The sequence below is a fragment of the Pavona decussata genome, unplaced genomic scaffold (assembly GCF_977016875.1).
Source record: "Pavona decussata unplaced genomic scaffold, jaPavDecu1.1 SCAFFOLD_250, whole genome shotgun sequence".
NCBI lineage: Eukaryota > Metazoa > Cnidaria > Anthozoa > Scleractinia > Agariciidae > Pavona > Pavona decussata.
Window position 1 is genome coordinate 353497 of NW_028145654.1, and position 25615 is coordinate 379111.

General features: G+C 38.3%; 1 pseudogene across 1 annotated transcript in view; it reads left to right on the top strand.

The window, feature by feature from the left end:
- LOC146456998 (polyunsaturated fatty acid 5-lipoxygenase-like) overlaps positions 1-25615 on the top strand; it is a 30551-nt pseudogene that overhangs the window by 1414 nt on the left and 3522 nt on the right. Inside the window, exons 2-9 of the transcript XR_014858643.1 lie at positions 11619-11970; positions 13068-13200; positions 14624-14730; positions 16172-16373; positions 17118-17224; positions 23677-23931; positions 24558-24664; positions 25417-25519. The product of XR_014858643.1 is annotated as a polyunsaturated fatty acid 5-lipoxygenase-like (transcript). The remainder of the gene's footprint in view (positions 1-11618; positions 11971-13067; positions 13201-14623; positions 14731-16171; positions 16374-17117; positions 17225-23676; positions 23932-24557; positions 24665-25416; positions 25520-25615) is intronic.

A 25615-nucleotide genomic window follows, 5' to 3' on the forward strand; every position in this document is an offset into this window, starting at 1 on the left:
CACATTTACTCTTACCATTTATTTCTAGTGACTGTGCAACAAACTAGAAATCCTATCTAGTTTTAGCTCCAAAAGTCAAATGCCTGGGAAGGTCCATTGCTAATGATTTCCTAAAGCAGAAGAAAGGGAATAGTAATATATATCTGAAAAAGGGCTAGTTACTGGCCGCAAAGCGAGTTTTTGTAATTTGTATTAATTGTACTTACCAATTTGCCTATGGCAGGTGTACACGCCAATGGGTCCCCTTCGTGGCGCATCTAACTTTTTAGGAGTTATATGTTCAACAAGATACCTTTTGATGCAGAAGTGGACGCGCGCTTTTATATGATTCTCCAAAACTATCCCTTTGGAAACTGAAAATGATTTGCTTTTGGGTTCGCACAAGACATGTTTCTTTTTGCACGAGCAAAGGGCACGTAAAACTGTTTTGAGAGTTGCCATCGAGAGAGATCTTTTTTTTAAGTTTAAAACCGATAATTACCAAACACAAATAGATCTGTGGCAAACGGTTTGTTTACCTCTACAAAAAAGATTCTAAATATAGAATGCTCACGGCGTTCGAGCTGTGATCTTCGATTGCTCGCCCGATAAGCGAAGCTACTAGCACGTGCAAGGCTCCTAACTTTTTTTTAAATTCGGCAAACCTTACTAAGCGGACAAACTCCACTGGATTAAAATCTTTACAACTTTACAAAGATATGTACAGGAAAATGAGTTTAGGTCTTTTTAAGTGTATTGTATAACCTTGAGCGCTCACTTTTTCAAAAAAAAAATATTTGAAATCAAACATTATTTACAATTCGGCATTCTGAGTAATTAGGACGCATGTGTTTACTTCTGCCGAAATTGAGTCATTTGCTCTGCGTCATCGGTTGAAAAATTGGAAGATGAAGAGAAATTGCTCGTTTCAGCGGCTAGCTGGTGGCCAAAGCGGTCAAAATCAAATGACTCAATTTTGGCAGAAGTAAACACATGCGTCCTAGTTACTGTTGCCGAATTGTAAATAATGTTTGATTTCAAATGTTTCTTTTTTTTTTTTGACAAAGTGAGCGCTCAAGGTTATACAATACACTTCAAAAGACCTAAACTCATTTTCCTGCACATATCTTTGTAAGTTGTAAAGATTTTAATCTAGTGGAGTTTGTCCGCGTAATAAGGTTTGCCGAATTTTAGAAAAAGTTAGGAGCCTCGCACGTGCTACGTAGCTTCGCTTATCGGGCGAACGATCAATAAGTGAGAATTCTATATTTAGAACCTCTTTAATAGAGGTAAACAAACCGTTTGCCACAGATCTCTCTCGATGGCAACTCTCAAAACAGTTTTACGTGCTCTTTACTCGTGCAAAAAGAAACATGTCTTGTACGTGCGAACCCAAAAGCAAATCATTTTCAGCTTCCAAAGGGATAGTTTTCGGGAATCATATAAAAGCGTGCGTCTACTTTTGCATCAAAAGGCACCTTTACAGGGCTGTCAAGCTCACACGTTTTCAAATATGGAGAATATGACTTCCCCGGACAGCAATAACAAAGAGCCTTACAGAGGCGTCCCATCCAGGCCAAAGTCACGGGTTCAGTGGGCAGTGGAAGGGGGGGGGGGGGGGAGGAAATTAAACACTAACAGAAACAACGCTAAACATTTTACATATTCTTGTCAGCAAATTCGAGTCTATGACAAATAGCAAACTTCGTCAATTATTCGGGAGATTACAGACATAAATCTGGAGAGCAGAAGATACGGCTCAAAATCTGGAGATTACAAACAAATCTGGAGACCGGGAGATAAGGTTCAAAATCTGGAGACATTATCCCGGAGAGTTGACAGCCCTGCCTTTATGAAATAAAGGTGATGCGGTATATTTCCAGCCTGGTGAATGAATGAGAATGATGAATTATTCTAGAAAATGACACAGGCATGCTCGGAAATAAGAAATCCGAGTGCTCCTATCAGGGACCTTCCGATTAGTAGTTCGGATGCTGCACCACTGAGCTACAGGAGACTCGTGGGAGCTAAGGCCATTAAACTAGGTTCACGGGAAAAACATCCTGCATACTGCTAGGATTTGAATGTCGAACGTGTTGTATATGAAATAAATGTGATGGTATATTTTCAGCCTGGTGAATGAATGAGAATGATAAATTATTCTAGAAAGTGACACAGGCATACTCGGAAAAAAGAAATCCGCGGAGCACTCGGATTTCTTTTTTGCGAGTGTGCCTGTGTCACTTTCTAGAACAATTCATCATTCTCAAAACGTATCTTGTCGAACATAATCCTAAAAAAGTTAGATACACCACGAAGGGGACCTATTTGCGTATTCACCTGCCATGGGCAAATCGGTAAATACAATTAATACAAATTACAAAAACTCGCTTTGCGGCAAGTAACGAGCCCTTTTTCAGATATATATTACTATTCCCTTTCTTCTGCTTTAGGAAATCATTAGCAATGGGCCTTCCCAGGCATTTGACTTTTGGAGCTAAAACTAGATAGGATTTCTAGTTTGTTGCACAGTCACTAGAAATAAATGGGAAAAGTAAATGTGTTGCGTGTATATACACAGATTCAAAGTATTGCATACAAAGAACTCTCCTTCGAAATAGGCTTGTGGTTACAGATAAAAAAGTTACAAAAAAATCAAAAGAAAAACATTGTATGGTAGTAAGGAAGAAAATGAAGAAATGAGCAAGAGCAAGACAAAAATATCCACGCGGATGTATTTGCGGCACGTGATCACTTGGCGTAGTTACTAAAACAAGGAATGACCTAAAATGATCTAAAATGACCTAAAATGACCTAAAATGATCTAAAATGACCTAAAATGATCTAAAATGACCTAAAATGACCTAAAATGATCTAAAATAAATCTGAAATATTCTTAAATGATGTAAATGAAGTGAAACCAAGATAAAATTACAGAATTACAGAACTGAGTGCTTACCAAAGTAAAGGCTGATACCAGGAAGCTGCTGTGAACTGCCGGAAAGACAGAAGAGAACTCGAAAAGTTCTGATGGTTGCTCGATGACAAAGTTGCGTAAACAAACCGCATTAGAGCGAATTTTTTTTTTTTTTTTTTGGTCGGTCTGAAAGACCTAAAAATATCGGCACTGACCAAATTTTTTCGGGTTTGATTTCCGGTCGCACATTAAAAGCCACACGACAAGGCTAAATACTTGTGTAAACACTGATAAAACGCTTTTGTAAACAATGTAAAGGCATATCTGTGCATCAATAGGCGTTATCACCATTTTCGGTATTTTTTCCCGCGAACTATTTTTAGTAGCAGTTCACGGCTGGTTCGCTAGGTCGGCATTAGATAACATAGGGTGAAGCGGTCCCGACTGATCGGAATTTTCCGATCGTCCTTGTGACGTCATCGTCCGACTGCTTTCACGAAATAAACAAATATGGCGCTGAAGTGCTTTATTATCCTTTGCATTGTGTGATAAATTTGCCGGCGGCCAGCTCTGTTGGGACAACTATTCCTCAGTTTACACACTGAAGGACTGACAAAGCAGATTTTTTCGAGGAGTGGATGAATGTTTACATGCCTTTACCATTTTATCTTTGCCCACCGCTTCACTCGATGTTACTTCTTTGTACTGTTGCAGAGGACACTACATAACATAGGGTGAGGAGGATCCGAGCCCAACTGGATCCAGTCTTCGTTTGGAAAAGTATTCCTCATTAATTATTTGACTCAAAAGCAGTTCTTTCGATGAATACATGAATTTTCAACAACCTATGTTGAAGTGTATAAAAATATATTTATTTATATTTTTTTAATGGGAGGACTAGCTTCTTTGTAAAAGCCCGAAAGGTAAATGCTTTAGTCCTCCTCCCTGTTGTAATGTTAAAAGTAACTATATTGGACAATATTTTGCTATCTTTAATCATGGGAAATAAAATAAAGTCTGTGATTTCCTTTCCTGTAATCTAGGCACAGTGTTATAGTTTGAAAATCAATCGACCACATTGCAAGCATTGATGTCTCTATATTGGTGCCTGTTTTTATTTAAAAAAAAATTGTTTGAATTTCGGACATGATACCAAGACCAGAAAGGGCATGCATGTGATCATGAAAGACTACAAACTGCAATTTTATAGGAATTATGTCTCTGGTGTGTACCCAGCAACAAATACTGAAATAGCATCTATGGTGACATTTGCATTTACAACTATGCAATTGTTGTATCCAGACTTCTGAAATAATCCAACCACATTAACAATTTGAGTAAACCTAATCAGAAGTTTTCCCCTTTTTTTTTCAACCATTTGATCCTTTCATCAGCCTCTCCAGGGCATGGCAATGGGAAGGGGGCGAGGGGGCTGGGGTAGATTTCTTGTAAGGGGCATTCTCCTGGGGTTGAATTTGTAAAGTCACCAAACATTCTAAATAACAAAAGAGCACTGTCCAGAGTGAAGTTCCTAATTTTCACTAACACGTTTTCTTCTAATTGAAGTTTTGTGTATGTGAGGAACCAAGAGAGGATGAAGGTAAGAGAGGTAATCCCCCATATAGGCCCTATTCCCATCGTAATCCCTCTGAAATTATTTTTAGATCTCCCGCGAGATCCAGGGTCCCAAGAGGGTTAGGTGTTAGCCAATCATATATCCTGAATGTTACCCACGTTGACAGCTGAGCCGATTCCCACGCAATTCTACGCGTCTTTCGTGAATTGATCTAAAAACAAAATGGCGGAACACGCATACAGAAAGCGGGGCCTGCATATGTTTTGTGGACGAATGCGAGTTTAAAGTGGCTGTATTTGGACAACGCAGATTGGAAAAGAATCGCTCCGGCATGATTTGTCTTAGAGCCCAGCTGTGCGGAAATTACGCAAGAATATTTAGCTGGCGAAAATTGAAAGCCGTGATTGAACAGACAAATACAAACATCTCAACCTAGGCACGAATTTCGATATTTTTATCGCAGTGAGTACAAAATCCCTTCAGTCATTGAAATCTACGTTCTATTTACTTTCTTTTTCTCATGCAAGAGTATTACATTTAGCTGTCGAAACATTGAAACCCGCGATTGAACAGACGAGTATAAACATCACAACCTCCGGCAAGAATTTTGATATTTTTATCTCAGTGAGTTCAAAATCCCTTTGGTCATTGAAATCTACATTCCATTAGCTTTTTAATTACGCATGTAGTTAAGAGATTCGTTGGAAGAAACGCGAGAAACAAATCTTTTTTCATGCAAGAGTGTCACATTTTAATAGCTGTCGAAACATTGAAAGCCGCGATTGAACAGACGAGTGTAAACATCACAACCTCCGGCAAGAATTTTGATATTTTTATCGCAGTGAGTACAAAATTCCTTCAGTCATTGAAATCTACGTTCTATTTACTTTTAAATCACGCATGTAGTTAAGAGATTTGTTGCAAGAAACGCGAGAAATAAATATTTTTTTCATGCGAGAGTGTTACATTCAGCTGTCAAAACCGCGATTGAACAGACGAGTATAAACATCACAACCTCGGCACGAAAATTTTGATATCTTTATCTCACTTTGTTCAAATCCCTTTGGTCATTGAAGTCTACCTTCCATTAGCTTTCTAATCACGCATGCGGCCAAGAGATTCTTTAAAAGAAAGGCGAGAAACAAATCTTAGCTTATTTATGCAAGAGTGTTACATTATATTTGAATTGAAGCCGCGATTGAACAGACGAGTATAAACATCACAACCGCGGCACGAAAATTTTGATATCTTTGTCACAGTGAGTTTAAAATCTCTTCGGACATTCAAATTTACGTTCTATTAGCTTTCAAATCACGTGTATTACTAAGAGATTTGTTGGAAGTAACGCGAGAAACAATTTCTTTTATGGAAGTGTATGATGGTGATTAGCCTTTGTAAAATTGAAAACGGTGAAAGACACGTAACACGCGAGGTAACATTATCCGCGAGAAATCGATACCTTCTAAAAATAACTTTAGAGGGATTATGATGGGGATAGGGCCTATAAGGGGGATTACCTCTCTTACCTTCATCCTCTCTTGTGAGGAACTCCATAATTCAAAAAAAGGATCACAACATGTTAAGTTAAAGGAAGGATTGTGTTGTTATTGTTGTAAGAAGTGTCTCAGTGTCATCCTGTGGATTCTAAATCCATTGATTTTCTTTTTTAATTATTATTATTCCAAAGGTTAGATCCCCACATTTGCAGCAATTGACAGGACTCAGCAGAACTGTATTATGGGGGCAAAAGTTAACCAAAAATTAATAAATATTAACTCACCATGATTTCCAAAGTTACCAGTACCCTTGTAACAGGAAAACTTTACAGTATTTTTCGTTTCAAAACTTGAAAATTATTAGCTTTGCGACCTGATCCATAGAAGAAACGTAGCAGGTTCTTTTGGGAATTTGTTCGCAAGGAGCAAAGTCATCATAATTTTCTTCCATTATCAAGACGCGAGCTACGCAAAGGTAAATTACAACTCAAATCTCCCGCCAGATTTTCCCGGGTTCCCGTTAATATAGGCAGTTCAGCGGAAAAAGGGAGTTATTGCTACTCTTCCCAAATATCGGTCAAAGAACACAAAAAAAGCGCACGCGTTGTGTTTGACATTATCGCGCTTTATTTGACCTGCAACGAAAAATCACTTGTTGTTTATGATTCATTTCTGCAAATGCCACTACACGTCACCCTCACCCTATTATGTAGTGCAAAAACAGTACAAAGAAGTATTAAACAGTACTTTCGTGAAAGATGTAAACAGTTTCATCAGGTGTTGAAAATTCATATAACAGCATATGTTCATGTATTCATCGAAAGAACTGCTTTTGAGTCAAATAATTAATGAGGAATACTTTTCCAAACGAAGACTGGATCCAGTTGGGCTCGGATCCTCCTCACCCTATGTTATGTAGTGTCCTCTGCAACAGTACAAAGAAGTAACATCGAGTGAAGCGGTGGGCAAAGATAAAATGGTAAAGGCATGTAAACATTCATCCACTCCTCGAAAAAATCTGCTTTGTCAGTCCTTCAGTGTGTAAACTGAGGAATAGTTGTCCCAACAGAGCTGGCCGCCGGCAAATTTATCACACAATGCAAAGGATAATAAAGCACTTCAGCGCCATATTTGTTTATTTCGTGAAAGCAGTCGGACGATGACGTCACAAGGACGATCGGAAAATTCCGATCAGTCGGGACCGCTTCACCCTATGTTATCTAATGCCGACCGGTTCGCTATGCAGACAAATGTATGAAAAATTCAAAACACGACTGGACGCTTTCTGGCACAGCTACGTCCCTCCAATTTTTCTCTCTTAATCCTCTTTCTAGTGCCAAAAGTTTCCAATTCATGAATTTTTTAGAAGCGATGTTTTATCAAAATTATTTGACATCGGATTTCCATACAAACACTGTTTTTTCAAGCCTGTTTGCCTACTCGTCAAAATGGCGCCGAAAACCGTGATAAGGCCTATTTCCTTACAGTCAACCCAGGTCACGCGTGAACAGTATTTCCAAGAATGAAATGAACATTCGAATTTCTCTTCGTAATGTCCGACGTGTGAATGGAATGTCGGACATTTCTCTGGAAATCGTTCCGAAAAAGACGCATTAACTGAAAAAAGATTCAAAATACTTGGGAAACAATTGTTATTCTTGAAATATTCAATTTTGCAATGTAAAGAAAAATTCATAGCTTTATACCGTCAATAAGCTAAGGAAATTTATATGGGAAATCTGAACTCCCGTTGGCGATTTTCAAAACTGACATGTAAATTTCAAAACTCCGTTCAAATTTCAAAAATATCGTTCACGCGTGACCTGGGTTGACTGTAAATAAACACGCAGTTGACAAGTCAAGCCCGTAGCGCATGAATTAAAAAGCTAACTCTGTGCCAGTTCCATATAAAAGCTGCATCAATCAAAACCGCGTTGCTGGGCGAAACATAGATCTTCGCTTCGTACCAATCAAAACCGCGTTGCTGGGGAAAAATAAAACTAGGCACTTCGTACCAATCAAAACCACGTTGCTGAGCGAAACTTGGAACTTCGCACCAATAAAAACCACGTTGCTGGGGAAAAACTAGACACTTTGCATCAATCAAAGCCGCGGTTGTGATACAGTAATTATCGGGAATTTCCCTAAAGAAGTCTCCGATAGAGACGAAACGCGTCGGAAATAAACTACAAGAAGTCTTCTGTTGTGCTGCTCACTAGTCTTTGTTATAAAATTTAAAAAAAAATCATTTTAGATCATTTTAGGTCATTTTAGATTCATATTAGGTCATTTTAGGTCATTTTAGATCATTTTAGGTCATTTTAGGTCATTTTAGATCATTTTAGGTCATTCCTTGTTTTAGTAACTACGGATCACTTGGATGTAAAGATTGCGTGACATTGATCTGCCTCTGTTTTTCAGTTCAATTAGTTCCTTCACTTTCTTGCCTCTTTTCATTAGAAATATTCAATACAAAACTCAGTAGATAACCAGAGGATGCAAGACATGGATCCAGGTCCTACAAAAATATTAGACAAGCGAGAAAGAGGTGACGCTTAGAAAATGCCGTAGTGATGAAAAGGCCGCCGGTGGCTAAGCACGGAAGCAAGACACGGGAAAATTAGCGAAGAACATCAAAATTATTTGCCTTCACACACCCATTTGGAAGGGACGCTGCAACCGAAGTATTATCTCAGGTTAACTGGGTAGTTTTGATGGGAAATGGCAGGGTTTTACAATGGTTTGCTCAGAAAGCGAGCTAAGGATAGTAGAATTGTTTACATTTCCTGGTTAAACAAGATCTCTTCGAAAGGTCAAATTGGGTCAACTTGCATGGGGCCGCTCGCCTCACAAATAACTTTTGCCAAGAAAAAAATTATATCACGTTCACAAACAGCTCTATTACTTGCTAGAATTGAATTTTGAAAGAATTCTACATAATACCGAGTATGTTTTGAGATATTTGAAAACGGTATGGAATTTTTGATTTTCAAAGTCTACAAATTTTGGTTCTCTTCGCTTGCTCTCCAGGAATTCGGAAATACAATTGTAAGTCTAAACTGTCATCAAAGCAGCTTAGCAATACCTCCTAAATAAAATTATAAACTAAGGAAAACCATAATTTGCTATGCGCCTTCACGCGAGTTCGATTATCTGATCATGAAATTTGACCTCATTCCTGTGATTTTTCGGCTTCACCGGTTGTCGACGGTTTTTCGTAATTTTCTCAAAAATTTGTCTAGTTTTTTTTATGTTTCAATGTTTTGTCTTGTGCTGGGTCAGGGCTCCATTTAAACTAGCTATGCTAAATTGGATGCCCCTGGATAAATATTGAAATTAAATTAAATTAAATTAAATGGAGCCTGACTTGTGAAATTCGCAGAATAACGCAAATATTCAGTGATTTTTCTCCTCCAGAAAAGAAGTGTTTAAATTTACGACATTTGTTAAGTTTTTCTCAGTCCGATATCGTGAAAGCTACCCAATTATAATGAATGCATGCAGAATGGTTGCAATGCTGTAAACAATGATCTAATCAAACAATATCAAAAAGCGATGCTATCGAAATGCGCTCCGTAACACGTTTTCAAACTTTGTTGAGCTGACGTCGAAACGGGTTTTACAGATTAAGAACTGTCGTTGTATTTCTCAAACTCGCGATTTTTTAATGTTATGCCGACCATTTGGATCTTCTTTAAAAGACACTTAACCACAACAACAGCATCAGCGATATCGATCCGCACGAGTTTTCAACTGCTTCAAGGACGGTGCCTACTAATAAAGAAGTCTTTTGTGTGGTTTATGACATGGTGTGATCGTGATCTTGTTTCCTTAAACGAGCAGTCACCAGAGCCGAACGATTTTTTTGTCTTGGCATTAATTTTATGTCGTTTAGTGTTCCCTATTTGACATACTGTGTGTCAGTGTTTTTACTGTACGCTCCTGGATAAGTTTGTGTGTGTCGCTTACCAAGATAACCATTTCAATATCAAAAAATGTAATCCGATATTGGACTATTAGTGTTTAACTGTACGCTCCGTGATAAGTTTGTGGGCGTCGCTTAATAAGCTAACCATTACAATATCAAAAAATGTAATCCGATATTGGACTATTAGTGTTTAACTGTACGCTCCGTGATAAGTTTGTGGGCGTCGCTTAATAAGCTAACCATTACAATATCAAAAAATGTAATCCGATATTGGACTATTAGTGTTTAACTGTACGTTCCTTGATAAGTTTGTGGGCGTCGCTTGCCAAGCTAAAAGCTTTATAATATCAAGTAATGCAATCCGAGTTGAACAATGGAACCTCTCTTGCTAAATGTGTCATCTAAGCCAATGAAAAATTGAACAATGAAACCTCTCTTGCTAAATATGTCATCTAAGCCAATGAACAATTGCTTTTTATCTCAATTTACTGAAGGGTGAATTCGGCACTTGCGATGATGTGATAAGCCTTCTTAATGAGAAATTCTTGTACGATTTTTACGCACGACAGATTGCAGCCAATCCATAAATTTTCTCTGACATTGCGCATTACCTTAACGTTCGATCTAAGCGTTTTACAGTTTGATGTTTCGATGTATTTTGAAGGATGCTATTTTAGCTCATCGCATATATTGGGCTATCATGTCAGTTAAAAACGCAAAAGCTCTTCCAAAAGTTACCAAAAATTGCGGCAATAAATTAGAAGGCTGAACTACTTCTTTGAGAATGAAGATTGAATAAAAAACTTGGGAGTACTTAATTACAATCCTCTTCTTTGATAAGAATCTTTTCTGTAAAGAAAAATGAGGCTGAGGTTAACTAAAATATTAAGAACATGACTCAGGCTGAAAGTAACTGAAGATTAAAGATTTATTCAATTAACCATTAATTTGTTCGTAGTATGAGCACTACTGATTAAGCCGCGCAACTGAGCTTATCGCAAGCAGGTTGACACCACATAACTGGTCACGTACGCATAGAGTTATTGAAATAATACAAAAGATAACTAAAAAACATCTTAGGAATGATCTCAGGCTCAAATTGCAAATATGAGAGACGCATGCCAAACTTAGACTTTCTTATAAAAAGGAGTGTACATTATTAAACGATTTTCCTTCGGCTTTTAAATTTGTCCCGCGGTAAATAGTCACCCCGATAAATAATCTATCTAAGCTAATCAATAATTGTCCTTTATCTAAATTCACTGAGGGGTGAAGTCATCACTTATGATACTTGAAGGCTTTCTGCGCAAAAAATTCCTACCTGAATTTTACGCACGGCAACAGTTTTGCTGCCTGTGTCACTGACTCAAAAAATCACTAATCATTTATTCACATAACATCGCATTTCTTTCACAGATTAAATTTGTGGTGTGTAATAGCGTTTTAAGATGCACAAGGCATTTTATAACAATATATAACCATCTTGGGAAAAGGTACTCTAACTGTCTGATCTCTTTGTAATAGGAACAGGCTTTATTCGTGAAATTTGTGCGCAAGGTTTGACGCAATTAGTCTATGGTTTTATGCATTAATTAATTTTTTATTCTGTACTTGCGGCAATGGCGCACTCTAGAATAAGCCTTCTCTTCTAGAAAAGATTAAGAAATATTTTGTTTCTGAGAAGTTTTAATGTACTGATGAAACATTCAACTTTTGTTCAAGGTACGCATCAGCTGTCCAATGCCAAGTCTCTCTTCCCCAAAAGTCCAACCCAGTCTGTAAGTTAATGAGAAAGGCTGCTCTTGATGAAACAAGAAAGACCTTCACTTTAAAACACGACCCGGCTTTGCATGGCTTCGCGTTGCTTAATATGACCGAGGAAGAGCTGAAGGCTGTGGCGTTACAAGATCCTTTCACAAGATACTTCACCATCGCTTACGCTCAAACTACAACAGCTAGCGGTAAAACGTTTGACCTTTATAATAAGATCAACGATGGAGAGGAGATCAACAGCATGTCAGAATACCTCGAGATAGCAGCATTTTTCAGTTCAGCTTTGGAGGCAGCAACTGGGGTAAATATAATTTTTCTTAAACTGCATAACCCACAAACTTCGAAGTTTTTCACTCAAGTAGAACACAAAGATGTCTTTGGGCACTTAGAGGTTACAAACTTTGGTCTTGGGGCGGCTTAATCCAGTCCTGGCTCCTCCGTTCTCTGTCACGCAACTCACTGCGCAAAGGACCTTGTATTGCGTGGCAGAGAGCAAAGGACCCAGGACTGGAATAGGCGCGGCTCCATTTAGTCACATAAAGTCGATTTTTAAACCTTACTACCTACCCTACTGAGCCCAAAGCGGATCGTTTTTCCTGTGAAGTGTGACATCCAATTGTTGCAACAAGAAAAGAGCCTTATTGAATAAAATTGAATCAAATCTGCGGAAGTTATAGTCATGAGAAAGACAAGTTGATCTATCACCAGTTGCAGTTGGTACTATTTTACAAAAATTCCTACTCTGTTCCTGCCAGCTAAGTGAAAACGTTTTAACAAGAGGGAGAGAAAACAGAAAAGGTTAAGGAAACCACCAAAAACAGAGAAAAACTGAGAAAGAGTGAAAAGCCAACTGTGCTTACAATTCAAACATTGGCCTCGGGGTTCTAAGGGGTTTAAACCAACCAAATGTCAGAGGTGTTTTCACTTGACCAATCAGGATAGAGGAGAACATCGCAATAAACCAATCAGAGTCTCGAAACAAAAACATGTAACTGGCGCTATTGCGGGAAAATGCTTGCAATCAAGTCACGATTGCTTTTGAGAAGTGGTGCGATTTTTTTTTTTTTTAAATCATAAAGCGTCGAAAAGCAAATCCAGAGTTAAATGCAAAATTGGATGTGTGGTTGGTTTATCAACAGAGTTGATAACTAAAGAAAAACCGGCCACCGTAAAGAGATTCGAGTCTTGACGTTTCCTGCGTTGCCCTTTCGTCTTGGATTCGCTATGACGAATGATTTTTGGGAGATCTCTTAGCCCTTTCAAGAATTCGCTTGACATTGTCCTATCTTCTTGTAATTAGGAACATTCGGCCCATGAGCGACAATAACTGTAGTCATAACTGTAGAACAATAAGTTAAAAGAGACAATTTTGTTTTGTTTTGTTTTGTTTCGTTTTAGCAATATGCAAGACGTCCATCCGAACACGAAGCCTTCATTGACGACAAAACGGTTTGGCTAAGTGACAAATGTTTCACTCAACAGCGCCTGGCGGGAACAAACCCTATGTCACTGAAACGCGTCACTATCCAAGGTAGGGGTAGTAGGGTTTATGCTTGGGAATCTAACAAATGGGTTTAGTTAACCCTGGCAGAAAGAGACAAAAAAAAAGATCTATATCATCAAACTGCAGAGAACTTAGGAGAGATTTAGCTTCGCGTTTACGGCTAACGCCAAACGAGAAACGTCAAGCCGCTGTTTGTTCTAAAATTTCATAAACTTGTGTTTCTCGTATTCACTTCTCTCTTTTCCGTGTTTGCTCGATAGCTGTCGCCTACTGGGTGGAGATAAGCTTAAACCAAAAAAGCTTTATTGTTTTTCATCAAAGAGAAAATTTCAGCCTGGCGTTTCGTCAGTGGGATTTTTAAATGTTCCAACGTTAAGTGGCAGAGGCAAATATTGAAACTGCAAGTTAAGTGATTTCGATGTATGACAGTAAATTGTTTTTCAACTCCTTGTACTGTGAAAGGACTTGAATGTCGTTGTGCGTAGTTGAGAGGATAAGCCGAGGATCTGATTGCGACGGTAACGCCCGACATAGTCATAATGACAGTCAAGATGTTAGTTGTGTTAAAAAAAGAAAATAAAAAAATCAACTTTCCCCGTAAAGCTTTGAATGTTGTTGTTTTACATTGCTTACAATATTTGAAGAGGATGGAAAAGAAATGTAACAAAATTTAATGTTCAGATCCAGAGTGACGTTCACGTTGCCGTTGCCGTCATAGCTTCTTAAGGTTCCTATTGACGATTATTGCACAATTTTATGCAATCGTTTGATAAACCAAACACTCGTTTCTTCAATTTTTTTGTGTGATTGGTGCAACAGATTATGCCTCGTATATACCGCTTTTAAGTGTCCTGGGGGCGGTTGGATAAAGCATAAACGGGTCGAGTTTTCTGCAGCCATCAGTTCTGTTTCTTTCCAAGGATTTTCTTGAGCTCTCTTATGAATCACTCGGCTAAACGCGGTTTTACTTAAGATAGGGAGCACAATTAGAGAGAGAAAAAGTCCTTCAGAATACAGGCAACGACTTCATAAAACTCCCACTTATTATAAGCTTTATCCAACTGTTCCCAGGACATTAGATATACGAGGCATAATATGTCGCACTAATACGGCAAACAAAAACTTGAAGAAACGAACGTTTGGTTTATCAAATGAGTTAATAACTTAAGGTAAATTTGCCACTGTAAAGAGATTCGAGCGCTGACTTTTTCGAGCGTTAGCCCTTCTTCAGTGATTAGACAGATTCGTTCTGACGAAGGGCTAACGCTTAAAACGTGACAGCACTCGAATCTCTTTATGATGGCTAATTATCTTTTGTTATCAACTCTGTCGGACAAACCAAACACTCGTTTGTGCTCCCCACCAACGTAGTACCGCAGTTTCTTCAGAAACTAACTCCCTTATCCATTTCAAAACTTGAAGTGGCAACGGTCTTAATTTTCTTTTTTAGGCCCAACAGGACTAAACTGGAAAAAACTGAAAGAGACCCTGAATCCTAACTTTGATTGGGATGCCGCTGTACAAGCAGCTCTGACACGTGACGACTCTTTTGAAGATGTATGTTATCTTTTATCCATTAATTTTTATTTAATTTTCAAAACAAGGAAGGTTTTCCTTCTAAAGCTCAGTCAATTAATAATTGGATATTTTTTTCGTAAATGACCACGGTGAACTATCTTTTAATCACGTTAATTTAGTTTAGCAATTATCCTTTTTTAAGGACAGTGCCTACTATTGTTACTGTGCATACGTTCCGCGCACCTCGGGAAACTCGGGTTTGCTATGAGTGTTGCCTACTAATACAGGGTTATTTTTACGCGCTTTAAAACTATGCTGAAAAAGCAGAACTTAGCAAGCGATTTTGGTATCCAAAAAGAAAATTGGGGGTAGTCATGCATTTTTCAGAGATAATAAAGCTTCACTTTGGAAAAAAAGCGTCACGTATTGCTTTGTATTTTGCTGCTATTTAGAATAATTGTTACCTAGTTATCTCTAAAAAAAATGCATGGTTACTCCCAATTTTCTTTTCGGATTTCAATGGAGGCTACTAAGATCTGCTTTTCCCGCATAGTGATAAGCCGCGCAAAAACACTTCTCTATTAGTAGGCACCGTCCTTAAGTGAGTGAGTAAATTGACTGAATCTTTTATAAATATATCCTTATGGGTACAGTGATTTATTATTTTAATTGCATATTTTGAACTATTACTTACAAGTGAACAATAAGTGAAAGTTTGCAAATTTTTCACGCCAACTTTTAATTGGAAGGAATCATCTTAATTTTTCTGTTATCTTATCCCATGCCATAGGGAATACAGCCAATCAGAAAGCTAAAAACCCGTTGCATATTCGGCGCTATACAACGGGTAGTATTCCCCCAAAAAAATCCCGGCATTCCAACAACAACACAACAATACTTTATTAAAAATAGACGGTTACAAGGTGCTTATATACCTACCCGCAAATAGCTGAAGCTAGTCGAGGCGGGTAGGTATGTTTATACTAAACTAAATACAAATACATTTGGTGTTTTTTCCCCGAAAGATCGATTGAAGAGCATGTGACAGGTCAAAATTTTCATTCAGAAAAAATTACTTTCAACAACTAAAACATGGAAGAAGAATACCCCAATTTTGACCTTAATTTTGAATTCCTGGAACCAGACATCGAATAGGAAAGTTAATCTAATGAGTGGCTCGTGTGTATACTAAGAAAAATCAAGTCACTCGTGAGATATTTCACGGTATACCACTCGAAAGCATTGCATAACTAGTATTTATGTGTTATTTGCTTTGTTCAAATTGGTGATTTTGCTTTTGCATTTCTTTTCCTTCCTTTTAATCAAAGAAGATTAACTATAACTTTAATTTGACATAAGTGCACGCAACCATATCAGATCCTTGGATTCTAAGACACTTAATCACTGACTTTTTCGATTCAAGCAGACTTTTACCCTTAAGGTACTGTCATGTGACCAATTTTGGGGGCTTAAATTTCAGGCCATAGAACAGGGGCGCATCTATGCACTTCGTTATGAGTTGTGTGACGACATGCCCAGATCACCTGACCTCACGGATAAGGATCCTCGACGGACCGTTTGGAACTTTCTTTCTCCCATTGCTCTGTTTGCATCGAAAGTTGTTGGCGATAAATACCGCAACGAACTTGTTCCTGTAGCCATTCAAATGGACTACAAACCAGGTAAAGTGCAAAAAAGACTAAATCAGTTTTAACCAGTCATTTATGGTCATATATTTCTCCCTGCCCTTATGAGATTGTTTTATAAAGTTTTCTAAAGAGATTATAATAGTAATGATCATAGCACTTTAGTTTTAAAGCTTACTCAATGTATTGACATCAGTGAAAAAAACGCTTTTTAAACCAAATAACGGATCTACTCGGCAGTGTATGTTTAAGTGCTAAATTGGATTCTGGAATTTAATACTGAGCGTTGGCCCTAGCCGGAGAAAATGGAACACCACACAAGGTATAGAAAAAGTCTTCGTCCTCGCCAGGATTCAACGCAGGACCTCCGGATTCATTCATTGTTAAAAACAAGGCCTGTTAAGTATTTTTTTCCAATCACTCCTTCCAATGTGACAAGATGTACCACGTAATTTGTGCCTGGTCTGGTCAACTCTAGTTAGGTGTGCTAATCAGTTCCTTTCCTAACTTGAACAGTGCATATCAAAACACTGTTGTATCATCTTAAAACAATTACCATATTCAGAGAAAAAGTCGACAGTGGCGTTGAGGAACGCTCTTGTAGTTTCCGGTTTATGCTCATCGATGTTAGGTTGGTGGTCGTGGCAATCCTGCAATGTAGTTTTATAATAATTTTCATATTTCATCTGATTACAATTAAAAACGATTCACAAATGCCTTTTAACTGTATCCAGACAACATTGCCATGTTCTTACCTTTGAGTGGCTCTGTATTATTTAGATTCAGCAGTATACACTCCGAAAGATGAGGACAATTGGACGATTGCCAAACTTAGTGTTCAGATAACGGATCTTGGATATGCACAAATTGCAGAGCACCTCGCAAAGGTAAACATGAATTGCTAGATTATATGTTATGCTGTACAGGCCAAATTTCATGGCAGCAGCCCTGGCAACAAAAGTCTGGTTAAATTAGGGGTATACCCTGGTAAAAGTGTGGTTTAAAAACCGTGCTATTGGGGTTCTTGAACTAGGCTAACCAGCCTTGAACCCTGCATGCAAAAAGCGTGGTTAACCCTGGTTTTTTTTGGTAAGTCTGGTATCCTGGTCATTTTAAAAAGCCAGGGTTACCCGGGTTTAACCAGGCTCTAGGACCTCTTGGTCAACCAGGGTTATCCTGGTAACCCCGGTAAGTCTGCTGACACTGGTTCGTAAATTAGGCAGGGAAGCCTCGTTCTTGACCAGACTTACCAGGCTTGAACCCTATGTGAAAAAATCCTGGTTAGCCCAGGTTAAAACCAGGCTTACCAGGCAATAAAACAGGCTTGAGTCCAGAAACAAGTTCAGCCTGCACATAACTGAACTGACTCCATTCATTTTACAAGCTACATGTACTTTTCTCTTTATGCATTCTTATTAAGACAAGTAAAGATCAACAGACATTCGTCTGGACAATGAGAAAGCTGATGAATGTATAATAAGGCTACATTTAAATAGGCAGGTGTAGCAAATAATAATGAAACGTTATGTACCAGTAATGTTTGGAAAAATAATTCCAAAATGTCCAGGGGTAGAAACGGTAATAGTACAACCTGTTTCACGGTTCAGAATTATTCATCTTTTTTTTCCCTGGGATTGAGGTTTCATTCCAAGGAAAGCACTCATTTTTCTATTATTTGCACAATTTTCAAAGTTTCTGAATGGAACAAGTTTTTTTTTTTTAATACTTTGCTTCTTTATTTTCACCACACACGTTACAAAAGAAGCAAAACAAGAGTACGAAAGATATATATTACAATACATTTGAAAATACTAATGACTAAATGTTACAGTTTTTGCAGTTTACAACGCGAAAAGAAAAAAAATGATCTAGTAAAGGCATTTCTAATAATGTAATGTACGCGGAGTAGGACATTTTTAATAGGTAAGAGCATCCTTTAAAGCGAGTATTTAGGATATGTTATGAAAAGCTTTCTATTTGATATTTGAGAGTGATATCATCTTTGAAACCTTCAAGAGTTATTGCTTGAGAATGTAGCTTACGAGAATAAATATAATATCGCATGAATAAAAGGGTATAAGTGAATTTTCTGGTAACTTTTTTCCCATGTTGACTAGAAAGTATCGCTAATAGCGTTTCTTCTATCGAGGGGGAGAAATGTGAATTATTTGAGTTATTGAACCATTGAATTACATTAGCTATAAACACCTTTGTGAAGTGACAATGGAAAAACGAATGATCAATAGAGTCAGGGTCAACACTAAAGATTTGATAATAATAACTCTACCAAATAAAGTTAAGTCTCGGGCTTTCCACATATCCAATTTTGTTTGCAGTTTCCTTAATTTTAACATGAAATTATGTTTGTCATTTTTCTTTTCATCGTATGAAATATAAACGCCTAAAACCTTAACGGGGCAACGCAACCACTTCACATTTAACGGCGTCGACCCATATCGCCTTGGTTTTTTTGGTGTTGAGACGCAGCCCGGAGATGTCTGTGAAGTCGTTTACAGTTTTCAGAGAGTTCTCTGCAGAGGTTACATTATCGCAAAAAAAGTTAGTGTCGTCCGCTAATTGGCTTATTTTAATCTCATTTCCAAAGATCGTTATTCCCTTGATATCTCTACTATGGCGAATCTTGTTGGACAAGATTTCCGCAGACAGTACAAATAGATACGGGGAGAGAGGACAGCCCTGCCTCACCCCCTTGGACAATTTAAACCAATTTGTTGCAAATCCATTGTTGATCACTGCACTCTCGATGTTCGAGTAGAATACTGTTACCCATTTTCTGAGGCTCGCTCCAAAAGTGAAAGTATTTAACACTTTTATTATCAACGGCAACTCTAAAGAGTCGAACGCTTTGTTGAAGTTAAGCAAAAGTAGAATTCCTCCTTTTTTTTCGATTCTAGTGTGTTCCATTACGTCATTAAGTCTAATATTTTCACCAATGTATCGTCCTTTTATAAAACCAGTTTGGTCAGTGTGTACAAGGATGGAGAGAACTGTTTCTAATCTTTTAGCGATTGCTTTGGATGCTATTTTGTAATCAGTATTTAGTAGAGTAATGGGCCTCCAGTTAGAGAGCGTTGACAAAGGACCGTCCTCTTTCGGAAGGAGAGTAATTACTCCTCTCCGTTGCGAGATGGAGAGCTCACCCAATTCGTAAGCGGCTTTTAAACTTGCGACAAGATCAGCACCCAACAGTTCAAAGAAACATTTGTAAAATTCAACTGTGAATCCATCTTCTCCCGGAGATTTTTCATTTTGAAAGGTTTCAAGCGATTTTTTACATTCTTCATAAGTTAAAAGGCCTTCGCACTTCTCTCGATCATCCTCTGAGAGACGCGGCATATTTAAATTTTCAATAAATTCGTTGTATTTTGTTTCAGAAAAGGATATGTTGGACGTATAGAGGTCCTTAAAGAAGGACTCAATTTTGTCTAGAATAGATTTTCATCCTTTATTGCGCTGTCATTCTCGGTTATAAGTTCAGTAACGATTTTTTTATTGTGATTCTTTTTCTCTAAGTTAAAAAATTATTTAGTTGGGCGTTCTCTGTTCTCCAGCCCACGGCAGTTCGATCGAAACTTCGCTGCTTTTCCTTTTTGTTCGTAAATTAACTCAAAATCCTTTTTAAATTTGGAATACTTCTCCAATTTGTTATTTATATCCGGGTGTTGGAAGTTGTTACAAATTAAATTGTCTAGTTCATCGAGCTGGCGCTTGATTTCATTTTCCTTATTATGATTCATTTGAGCCTCTCTTTTAGCAATATGATCGTCGCCGCTCTTATTTCCATTTTTAATAACTCCCAAAATAGACGTTTGTCTTCGATTTGAGATCTAAGTTCACAAGTTTGGGCATAAACGGAACGAACTGTTTTCACATAACTCTCATCAGTCAACAAGGTATTGTTCAATTTCCAAAAGCCTGGTCCTTGACTATTTTCCTTAGGCCACGAGAGTGATATCTGTACCGCTTTATGATCTGGTGCAATTGCTGGCACAATTGCACAAGTTTTAACATATTTCTCCAAATTTTTGGCGATCAAGAAGAAGTCTATTCTTGATTTCACACCCAGCGACTTGGACTCATACGAGTACTTTCGCATTTTGGGGTATTTAGCTCGTTGGATATCAACTAAATCAAGCATTTCCATGGTTGTTAGTACAAGATGTCTATAATTGGTTGCCTTCCACGGTGCACCACCCGTTTTGTCTTTCTTTGACAAAGAACAATTCCAGTCACCGCCAATTATAAGCGTGGTAAGCTCCGATTTGTCAATTAGACACCAATTTAGTTCTTGAATAAATTCTAGTTGTTCAGACTGGCCATTAGGAGCATCGATATTGCAGAGTGTTAACTTTAACGACTTGAGAGTAGTGTTAATGAGCACTATTCTTCCTGAATTGTGTAATCTATCTTGAGCTGTAATGACGGCGCGATGAGAATGCAAACACCCTTAATATGGTGACTCCCGTGAGAGAAAATAATTTCACCTCCCCATTCGTTTTTCCAGAGCGCTTCATCATTAATATCTGAGAAAGTTTCTTGAAGAAAATAAAACAAGGCATTTTGGTCTTTAAGATATGAAAAAATACTCCTCCTTTTGACATTGTCCCTTATTCCGCGTACATTATGGGATAAAACTGCACATTTTTCATTTGCCTGCATTATAAATGGTATTCACTTACAAACACAACAGTAAAAATTAACACTTACCCGTCAAGGCAGCGACTTACAAAATACACTTAAACAACTAAACATACGAGGTCCCTTCTTCGATAAACCTTAGCCTGTTCCTTGGCAAAGTTAATTAAGAAATATATAGAAGGCAATAAATTATTTAACAATCTTAAAGAAGAACTACTGGATTAGATATTTTTAAGATCGTCTTCTGCATAAATCCTGACAGGATTTCCATCTGGCGATGTTTTTATGTAGATTTTCCCATCTAATGTCCAACAGCTAACTAATAATCCGTCTTTACGCATTTGATTTGCCTTCATCAATACCTTTCTCCTAGAACTAGTTAAGTTTTCATTTATGAAGATACGCCCGCCCTCTTTGCTGCTGACTGCCGCCGAATAATTTGGGAAAAGCTGATGCACGCGAACGTCTTTAAGTTTTGCTCTCGATTTGTACAATTTTGATTTAACTGTGGCTGATAAATTTTACTATAATAGGTCTGATGCCTTTTTCAACTCCTTTCCTATTAAGATGATGGGTAATCTCGATGTATTCAGGCTATATTGCAACGTTGAGAGCTCCAGAGATTTTCAACACCGCCTTCTCTGTTGATTCGTAAGCACTCTCAGGGATGCCACATATCTCCACGGAATTTTTCCTTGTCTATTGCTCCAATTCATCCTGAAAATCATATAGTTCCGCTATTTCTTCGGCCTGTTCCTTGATTTTATCTCGAGCCTGGCCAAGTTCTTCTTTCAGTTGTAAGTTAAGATTCATCGTCTTCTCAAGTAACTCTTTCGTGCCATTTAATTTCCTCTTTTGAGCTTCGAATGCATTCTTCAATTCGGCTAGTTCACTGGATAATTCGTTGTTTGTTGCCAGGATAGCGGACATCTTGGACTCGGTTCCAACGAGCATATTTCTAATATCGGCCAAACTCGGCTCTTCCGCTTCTTCTCTTGTCGTTTCTTGTTGGCTGTTGGCCGCCATCAGTTTTGCCGTTTAGATTCACGTGGTTCTTCTTCTGTCGAACTACGGTCGCTGCGTTTAACCTTGCGGCCTCCTCTTGTCATTGGGGTATTAAGTTATGCTTTACGGCAATTCTCAACTTTCTAGGAGATTATGTCGGTTAAACATTTACGATTTTGCGAAGGTTTTCAGCACCGCTCAGAAAACGCGCCCTCTCGGGTCAAGTCCACGCATGGAACAAGTTAATTACCACAGTATAGAAGTATTCAGAGAAAATAAATTTCTTAACATTTATGACAAGTATGAAATACTGGTTTTTTTTTTTTTTTGTCAAAACCTGATGCCACTTCAGTGATAGCCTTTACATGTATACTTAGAACTGGACTTACCACAAATTAAGCCAAAATAATTAACCGATGAGACCTGGAGGTTAATTTAGTTTAATCTGTAGTTCAGGATTAACTGCTGGACCTACAAAATCCAACTTACCAGGCTTTTGGGAGTTTTAGAGATTTGGAATATTGAAACCTGAGCATTTAATTGATTTATTAGGTACACGCTTAACAACCAGGCTTACCAGTTATGCCTGAGGAAAACCTGGCCTACCAGGGGAAAACCAGACTAACCATTCTTTTGAGGTTGACGTTTTATTCTTCACCAGCCTTACCTGGCATTTCAGGTAGCCTTTTAGAAGACAGACTGATAAGAAAATCCTGGGAAAACACAACTGATCAGGCTTTAGGGGTTCCGTGTTTCAGTGCAAAACCATGCTTACCAGTCTTTTAAGGTAACTTTGGACAAGGCTTACCAGAAAAGCCTGGTAAAATTAGACTTACCTGGCTTTTGACCAGGCTGGTTTTCTTGCCAAAAGCCTGCTGAGTCTAGCTAAACCAGGCTTGACTAGGCTAACCAGCCTTTTTACCAGGATTCTGTTGCCAGGGGGTAGTTGGTAAGACATTTAAACCAGGTTTACCAAGAAAGCCCAGAACTGAAGTTTAATGAAGTAGTTTTAAAATTAAAAATGGCTCGGTCGTAGCAATGCTTAACAAAGTCCTTAACATTTACTACACGAACGCGGACATTCTACTTCTTCTCAAACAAAACAACACTTTAGCTGTTTTGGTCGAAATTCCTTCTCTCCACCTAAGTCAAAGTTGACGTTCATTCTAGGTGGACGGGCTAAGAGGGAGGGGGTAGGGCATGGTGTTCTTTTAGCGTATGTATAGAGATTACAGAAAGCGGTTCAGGAAACCTAGACACTCTGGCCAAACCAGGTTTCCCAGTCCTACATTCGTTTTTGGACATATACTTTTTATAACTACTTTCTCAACATGATCCTATATGGAAGCAGAGTGTTTGAGCCGTTGACGGTCCTGTGCTTGTAATTCGACAAGGTTCGGGGTTCAATTCCCGCTCTGATCGCTAACTAATGTTGTCAGTTTCTCCGTTGTCCCAAAATCAGCTCCTCGAACGCGCTGGTCTACCTCCAGCCTGCTGGAAGTTTTGAATTATTTGCTTGTGAAGTTTAAATGCAGGCTCTATTAGCACCTTTTTAATATACTATAAACAATACCAAGGGTAAATAAAGATTCGTACCTTGCCGTCATACGAAAATTATTATCCTTAGACGCAAGCTTAACATTCCTATTAAATTAATCTTTTTACGTCTCTCAAGATTCATTATTTGATGGAACCATTCTGCGTCATCTTAAAACGGACCATGGCACCCCTGCATCCGCTGAACCAAATACTCAAGTATCACTGCAGAGAGGTGACTGTTCCCAACACGTTCGGAACTCCGAAATTGGTAGACGAGGCGCAATTTATGGATCTACTGTTTTCGCATGGAAACACAGGAACAATGAGGCTACTTCGGGATGCACACCCATTAGCTACCTGGGATGTGACAGATTTGAGAGCAGAAATCAAGGTACGTTTACTTCGACTCTGGAATGTGAAGAGGAGAAACCCTGAAAACGAGGTTGATAGTAAACGGGGGCATCCATCGCCGTCTTCATCTTGGTGGCACATACACTATAATTTGCTCCGACCGCTGCCATGCTTAACAAAGTCCTTAAAAGTTACCACACTAACGCAGTCATCAAAATAACACTTTGCTTAGTAAGTTATATTCGGTTGGCACACTTTAGGATTTCAGCTGCCAACAAAAAAAAGGCAAAAACACATTGCAGAGAATAATAAACAGCATCACAGGAAAGTATTGCTCCGTAACTCTCATTTAAATGGTCACAGTTGAGGCTTTCACCCACAGAATCTCATAACGTTTAAATCAAATGGCCTTGTAACTGTCTAACAAGATAGCACGGAGCGCCGCAAATGCTACTGTCACTTGGTATGCATCGGTCATTCCGGATTCACTCAAAAGAAGGGCCAGCCAACGCTGGAAACGTCAGCCCTAGAATCTCTTTACGGGGACAAATGTACATAAAATATTCGTTTCCACTCCCCCACCGCCGCAGCACCACAGTTTCTTTAGTAACTAGTCCCCTTATGGTGATTCCGTATTGACCTTTAGACCTTGCTTTAAATCAATAGAAACGTGGACTTGATGACAAAAAACTTCTTCCATACTTCCCTTACCGAGACGATGGTGAAGTTATCTTGCGAGTTATCGAACGCGTGGTGAAAGATTACGTCGACCTGTAAGTACAAATAGTGCAGGGCTACTGTATGTATTTCGAAGTAGAAGTAACTGTACTTGAAATTAAACGTCTTATAACAGAACAGACTTCTGATTTCGGTCAGGTCCACAATAACGTGCTTCGTCTGAATATAAAATCCACACACCATGAAACAGATAAAAGTTTTTTAAGGTCACCTGTCGAATACTTTTATTGCTTCGAGGTGTTTGGAACCCCAAATGAAGCACAAAGCCCGCCCCCCACCCCCTTTAACAAGATCACAAGACCTTTCAAGAGTCATACGTAATCAGGACCTTACTGCCCTAGCAGCAAATGTCAGTAACTGCCGGGGCTGCAACCTATGCCGAGAATGACTAGGGTTTACATGATTTTTTGCGATTGATGTATGAAATTTTATTAATATGGTTTATGATATGTAAATTTTAATTCATTTTTTAGAATTTTCTAGAATTTAGTTAGGTGTCCACTATTAGTAGAGGGGACTTCTCCCCTCAGCTACATTTCTTGACACGTTAATAAAGTTATTATTATTATTATTATTATTATTATTATTATTATTATTATTATTATTATTATTATTATTATTATTATTATTATTATTATTATTATTATTATTATTCAAAAGAAAGTTTTGAAAAGAGAGCACTGAATATAGCTAGCCCTTAGGCAACGAAAAGAGTAATCTCGTGTTGACTGAGGAAGCCGATGCAACTTGCTATTTTGATTTGACACAATGAAGTGTTTCTCTTTAGGTACTACGAAAACGACGGAGACGTAGAGATGGACGCGGAACTCCAGGCGTACGTCAATGAATTGTCTATGGAAGGAAAGGGACCAACCGGAGGCATCGGAAGGGTGATTACGAAGTTTAATATATTTATCTATTTATCTGTTTACCTACCTACCTACCTACCTACCTACCTACCTACCTACCTACCTACCTACCTACCT